Source organism: Capricornis sumatraensis, chromosome 5 (assembly GCF_032405125.1).
Source record: "Capricornis sumatraensis isolate serow.1 chromosome 5, serow.2, whole genome shotgun sequence".
In the NCBI taxonomy this organism is placed as follows: domain Eukaryota; kingdom Metazoa; phylum Chordata; class Mammalia; order Artiodactyla; family Bovidae; genus Capricornis; species Capricornis sumatraensis.
The window spans coordinates 81,552,080-81,559,455 of record NC_091073.1 but is presented as its reverse complement, the minus strand read 5'-3'; positions in this window follow the sequence as shown (position 1 = coordinate 81,559,455).

Genomic DNA, 7,376 nt, shown 5'->3' with positions numbered 1-7,376 from the left:
GTCCCACCTTGTGGTCTCACTGGGCCTCTGCACCCTCAGCCTGTAACATTCTGGATATTGGGTGGAGTGGAGAGACCAGGAGGTGGGGATGAGCCAAGATACCTACTAGCTACTCAAACTCCACCCACGGTGGGGGGGGGGGGGCGGGGGGAGCGTGGGTCTGAGGAGCAAGTACACACCACCAGGGCCCCCAGCTCCAATGTCACTGCAGCATCTTCTCAGACCAGGATGAAATTGAGGCGTGGGAGCTGATGAAATGTGATGGCATTCCTATAAAACATGACACCAAATATATACATTTCACGGATTCACACACATGAGGCAGTGATGAAGCAAGATGGTCAACATGTTGGCCATAGTGCTCCCCATCAGAACAGCATGGGAATGTCCAGGGAGAATGGTAGTATCAATGGTGTCCTGATCCTCAAGGGAAGCGGTGGATTCATGAGTTTCACATGCTTCATATGTTGTATATCCCAGTAAGTCCTTGATGGCTCAGCAGGTGAAGAATGTGCCTGCATTGTTGAAGACAGGAAGATGCCCTGGAGGAGGAAAACGGCAGCCAGCTCCAGTGTTGCCTGGAGAATCCCATGGACAGGGGAGCTTGGAGGGCTACAGTCCAAAGGGTCACAGAGTCAGACACAAATGAGCAACTAAGCACAATGTACATACCAAATACACATCTTAAAAAAAAAAAAAAGCCAACTAGGCCTAACAACGGTTCACCTGTCAGCAGCAGAATATGTTATTTTTAAGTGCATGTGGAACATTCTCCAGGAGAGACCATGTGTTAGACTGAAAAACAAGTCTCAATAAAAAGGTTGAAAGCATACAAAGAATGTAGTCTGACCACAGTGAAGTGTAGATAACAGAAGACTCTGTTGTCTGCTGGAAAACTCAAATATGTGGAAATGGACACTTCAAAACCTGAAGGATCAAAGGAGAAACCACAAATGAATTACAGTATAGAACACTACACGAATTGTTTTTTGTAAGCAAAATTTTTTTTTTTAATTTTATTTTTGGCTGTGCTGGGTCCTTGTTGCTGCACAGGCTTGTCTCTAGTTGCGGCAAGTGGGGTCTAAACTTTGTTGCAGCGTGCAGGCTTTTTCCTGTGGCTTCTCATCTTGTGGAGCATGAGCTCTAGGGCGCTTGGACTTCAGTGTCTGTGCTGTATGGGCTCAATGGTCATGGTTCCTGGGCTCTGGAACATGGGCTCAATAGTTGTGGCTCATGGGCTTCGTTGCTCTGCAGTATGTGGGATCTAACCCGTCGTCTCCTGCATTGGCAGATGATTTTTTACCACTGAGCCACCAGGGTAGCCCTACACACCAAAATTTAATATGCAATTAAGCAGGAGGAGAAGGGGACGACAGGATGAGATGGCTGGATGGCATCACCGACTGGATGGATAGGAGTCTGAGTGAACTCCAGGAGTTGGTGATGGACAGGGAGGCCTGGCGTGCTGCAATTCATGGGGTCGCAAAGAGTCAGACACGACTGAGCGACTAAACTGAAGGCAGTTTAGGGAAATTAATAGCTGTAAATGTCTACAGATGAGAGGACTCAGTCAACCTAACTACAACCAAAGGCAGTAGAAAAAGCTAAATCCAGAGCTCATGGAAGGAAATAACAGAAGAGCGAATAGGAAAACAATAGAGAACCATTGTCAGCAAAGTTGTTTCTTTGAAAAGCAACAGAATGAACAAACCTTCAGCTAAACTGACTAAAGGAAAAGAAACAAATGACCAAAATAGGAAATGAAATTCAGAGAAATTACTAACGAGCTCACCTTAGGAGAATCAGTCAGTCAGTCAGTTGTTCAGTTGTGTCCGATGCTGTGACCCCATGGACTGTAGCACTCCAGTCCTCCCTGCCCGTCACCTGCTCTGAAGCCTATTCAAACTCATGCCCACTGAGTCGGTGATGCCATCCAGCCATCTCATCCTCTGTCGTCCCCTTTTCCTCCCATCTTCAATCTTTCCCAGCATCAGGGCCTTTTCAAGTGAGTCTGTTCTTTGCATCAGGTGGCCAAAGTATTGGAGTTTCAGCTTCAACATCAGTCCTTCCAATGACTATTCAGGACTGATTTCCTTTAGGATGGACTGGTTAGATCTCCTTGCAGTCCAAGGGGCTCTCAAGAGTCTTCTCCAACACCACAGTTCAAAACCATCAGTTCTTCGGCGCTCAGCTTTCTTTATAGTCCAACTCTCGCATCCATACATGACCACTGGAAAAACCATAGCTTTGACTAGACAGACCTTTTTCGGCAAAGTAACATCTCTGCTTTTTAATATGCTGTCTAGGTTGGTCATAACTTTTCTTCCAAGGTGTCTTTTAGTTTCATGGCTGTGGTCACCATTTGCAGTGATTTGGGGGCCCCCAGAAATAAAGTCAGCCACTGTTTCCCCGTCTATTTGCCATGAAGTGATGGGGCCACATGCCATGATCTTTGTTTTCTGAATGTTGAGCTTTAAGCCAACTTTTTCACTCTCCTCTTTCTCTTTCATCAAGAAGCTCTTTAGTTCTCTTTCTGCCATAAGGGTGGTGTCATCTGCTTATCTGAAGTTATTGATATTTCTTCTGGCACTTTTGATTCCAGCTTGTGCTTCATCCAGCCCAGCATTTCTCGTGATGTTCTCTGCATATAAGTTAAATAAGCAGGGTGACAATATACAGCCTTGATGTACTCCTTTTCCTATTTGGAACCAGTCTGTTCCATCTCCAGTTCTAACTGTTGCTTCCTGACCTGCATACAGATTTCTCAAGAGGGAGGTCAGGTGATCTGGTATTCCCATCTCTTTCAGAATTTTCCACAGTTTATTGTGATCCACACAGTCAAAAGCTCTGACATAGTCAATAAAGCAGAAGTAGATGTTTTTCGGGAACTCTTGCTTTTTCGATGATCCAGTGGATGTTGGCAATTTGATCTCTGGTTCCTCTGCCTTTTCTAAAACCAGCTTCAACATCTGGAATTTCATGGTTCATGTACTGTTGAAGCCTGGGTTGGAGAATTTTGAGCATTCCTTTACTAGCATGTGAGATGAGTGCAATTATGTGGTAGTTTGGACATTTTTTGGCATTGTCTTTCTTTGGGATTGGAATGAAAACTGACCTTTTGCAGTCCTGTGGCCGCTGCTGAGTGTTCCAAATTTGCTGGCATATTGAGTGCTTTCACAGCATCGTCTTTCAGGATTTGGAATAGCTCAACTGGAATTCCATCACCTCCAGTAGCTTTGTTCATAGTGATGCTTCCTAGGCCCACTTGACTTCACATTCCAGAATGTCTGGCTCTAGGTGAGTGATCACACCATCGTGATTATCTCGGCCATGAAGATCTCTTATCCTTAGGAGGGTAAGAGAATATTATAAATAGTCGTGCACCAACAAATTATATAACTTAGGTGAAATGGTCTAATTCCTAGAAGCACAAATAACCAAAACTGGCCCAACAAGAAACAAAATATGAGCAGACTTACCAGTCCAGAGATTGAAACTATAATTAAACCTCCTCCAACACAGAAAAGTTGTGGGGGCACATGGCTTGAAGGGTGAATCCTACCATGTAAAGGATTACACCAACTTTCCTCCCACTTCTGTAAACATTGACAAGGAGGGAATACTTAGAGTGTTTCTTAGAGGCGGCTCCCTCCGTTGACAGCCTTGTCTCCCTCTAAGTTTGGCGGTCTGTGTCCTCTCCCTGGGGCTTCCAAAGAGGTGCTAGTGTAAAGAACCTGCCTGCTGAAGGAGGAGGCAAGAGATGAGGGTTCAATCCTTAGGTCAGGAAGATCCCCTGGCAGAGGGCATGGCAATCCACTGCAGTTTTCTTGCTGAATCCAACAGACAGAGGAGCCTGGTAGGCTACAGTCCATAGTATCAAACAGAGTTGGACACCACTGAAGTGACTTAGCACGCACAGCATGCACACATGTCCTCTCCTTGCAGTGAGGGGCCGCCATGCCACCTCATTCCTCTTAGCTCCACTCACTGCAGCCCCAGCCTCACTGCCTTTCCAAGCTTGGGTGGCTGTTGAGAGTGTCCTTACCTGCCACAGGTTCAACGAGAGAAGGCAGGGACGGTAGGGCAATAGTCGGAGGGAGAAGTCTAGACAGCATTAAGGAAGTGTTTCATCGGCCCAGGGACTGTTGAAGATTTTTTCTTTTTTTTACTGTTTACTTTTTGTGTTGGAAGTCATTGGCCTGATTCATTTGTTTAACTTGACATACAGAAGTGAGTTCTCTAAGGTCATGCACCTGTGGATCCACTGTCACAGTGAAGACAGAATTTTCTACCACTCCCTCCACCCCCTCAGCTATCGCTGATCTGGCCTCTTTCACCAGAGATTAATTCAGCCTGGACTTGAGCCCAATATAAGTGAATCATCCCTTGGTTAGCTGCCCCTTCCTTAAAGTTCATGTTTTTATTTCCATGTAAGTTGCTCCTGTTTCTTCATTCTTAGCTATGACTAGCAGTGATTGACACTGCTCCCCCAATGAGACACCCAGCTCTTTCTGGCCAGGGCGCTTCTCTATTAAAACCTTTTCCATGGGGTGTTAGCCACCACCCAGTTGCAGGTGACTGTGACCCACTCAGAACCAGCTTGCGAAAGAAGGGTTCAAAACTACCATCCTGAAAGGACCACCAAGGACCTTGGGGCGAGACAGGCTGGGATCCTGGGCCCTTTGCTGCAATGCTGGTACCTGGACAAACGTCTCTTTGAGCAACAAAATACAAAGAAACTATATGGGACTAAAAACAACTGGGTGCGTGTGCAGCTGGAGCAAATTATGGACAAAAAGATACAAAGAGCCCCAAAATCCAACTGCCATTTTTGAAGAGCTGGGAGGAAAAAGTGGGTGTTGGGAGCGAAAGCAGGGTACTACATATGCCCCCTGCACTCAACACCATCCAAGGGATAGGCAAACCACCTAAGCCACCCCTCCAGCTCAACCCCTGAACATGCCCCTACCCTCCCTCCCTATAAGGAACCAACTCACCCCTCCAAACGTTTCATCTCTACATACTCCAACATGCACCTTGAAAAAACAAAAACGTTTTCTTCTACCATTATCACACTTAAGAAAATGAACAGTAATTCCACAGCCTCACCTATTACATTCAAAGGTCCCATTTGTCCTAAAATGCAGCCCCCAGTTTTTTGGTTACATGTACCCCAATGTTCAATGCAGCACTATTTACAATAGCTGGAACATGAAAGCAACCTAAATGTCCACAGATGAATGAATAAAGAAGCTGTGGTACATATATACGATGGAATACTACTCAGCCATAAAAAGAAACGCATTTGAATCTGTTCCAATGAGGTGGACAAAACTAGAGCCTATTATACAAAGTGAAGTAAGTCAGAAAGAGAAATGTAAATATCATATACTGACACATATATATGGAATCTGAAGAGATGGCACTGATGAATTTATTTTCAGGGCAGCAATGGGAAAACAGACATAGAGAACAGACCTATGGACATGGTGGGAGGAGAGGAGGGAGAAGAGATGTATAGAGAGAGCAACATAGAAATTTACAATACTGTTTGTAAAATAGATAGCCAATGGGAATTTGCTGTGTGACTCAGGGAACTCAAACAGGGGCTCTGCAACAGGCTAAAGGGTTGGATGGAGAGGGAGGTCCGGAAGAGAGGGGACATGGGTGTCCCCTATCTATGGTTGATTCTCATTAATGTATGACAGAAAACCGCAAAATTCTGTAAAGCAATTATCCTTCGATTTAAAAATTTAAAAAGGACCCCCCCAAAAAATGCAACCCCTCTTTTTGGTTGCACTGGGTCCTTGTTGTGGCTTACAGGCTTTCCCTAGTTGCAGCACATGGGGGCGTCTTTCGTTATGCAGCACAGGCTCTAGAGCGCACAGGCGCAGCTGTTGCGGTGTGCAGGCTCTCTAGTTGAGGCACGTGGGCTTAGTCACACTGTGGTTGTGTGGGGTCTTAGTTCCCCAACCGGGGATCGAACCTGCATCCCCTGCACTGGAAGGCAGATTCTCAACCACTGGACCACCAGGGAAGTCCCCTGAAAGCACTTTATCACTTTCTTTTTCAATCTGGGATCCAATCAAGGTTTACTTTTGCAACAGATTACTGTGTCTCTTTAGTCTCATTTAATCTAGAACAGTCTTTGGCCTTTTTTCCCCTTACATTGATATTTTTTTAACAGTTCAGACAAGTCACATTATAGAATGTCCCACATTCACCTGGCTGTCCCCTCCTACCATTGCTCAGTTTTCTCCTTTATCTCTTGTGTGTCTTGGCACCTACCATGGAAGTCTAGAGCTTGAATAAACATTTTTGGGCATAGGAGATCATAATTTTTATCTGTTCTTCCCCCACAAGACTGTGAACTCCATGAGGGCAAGGACCAGATCTCTCCTGTGTCCCGATTTATTCCGACGCCCAGAACATTTGTCAAAGAGATTAAGGCAGGAACAAATAGAGAGGATGCAAAGCTGCCTTTGGGAGGTGCTGTGGCCTGGCCCACGCTCCCCAAGGGCTGTCACATCTGCCCATTGCTAAGCATCTCACAAGCACACTGCACGCTTGTTGGCCTCTTCTCCATTTAGGTGTCCAGGGGGCATTTGCAGGTTTGATTGAGGAAGAGTTCTGCCCTCTGCTTTGATGCTTGGTGGCAGAGCAAGACCTAGACACGGTAACTTTGCCCTCCCCTGGAGAAGCAGCTTCCTTCCTGGCTCCCCTGAAGCTCCTTATGGCCCCTTCAGGTGCTGAGACCCTGGCTGGCTTCAAGGGGCTGTCTCCTCTGTCCTGCTCTTCCCTCCTGCAGCTGGATGTGGGCGAGGGTCAGGACTGGACCAGGAGGTGGAGGAGGGTGGAGCAAGCTCCACCAGATGGACTGGCCAGCCAACCCTGCTGACGTCAAAAGAAACCATGTGACCTGAACTGGTGTTGTTTGGTGTTTCCAGTCTGTAGCCAAAATCCCTCCTGACTGCGACGGAGTGGGACCACAGAGCCTGAGGTCTCCAGAGGCTGGGGACTGCTCTTTTTCCCACCCTGTCCACAGGAGCCCATATAAGAAGAGTCTGAAGTGGAGCTGCTGCCTACTCCCAACAGTGTCACTGTCTGCTTGACTTTCTTGCAACACGAGCAGGAAATGCTGCTTTCGTACAGTAAATACACACTCATGATAAAAAATAAAACACCAAGGCAACAGGAACCCTCATCCACTGCTGGTGGGGATGCAAAATGGTCCGTCCACTTTGGAAAACAGTTTGATGGTTTCTTATAAAACTCAACATGCTCTTACTACACAATCCAGCAGTCAGACTCTTTGATATTTATGCAAAGGAGTGGAAAACATGTTCACACAGAAACTTGCACACAGATGTTTACAG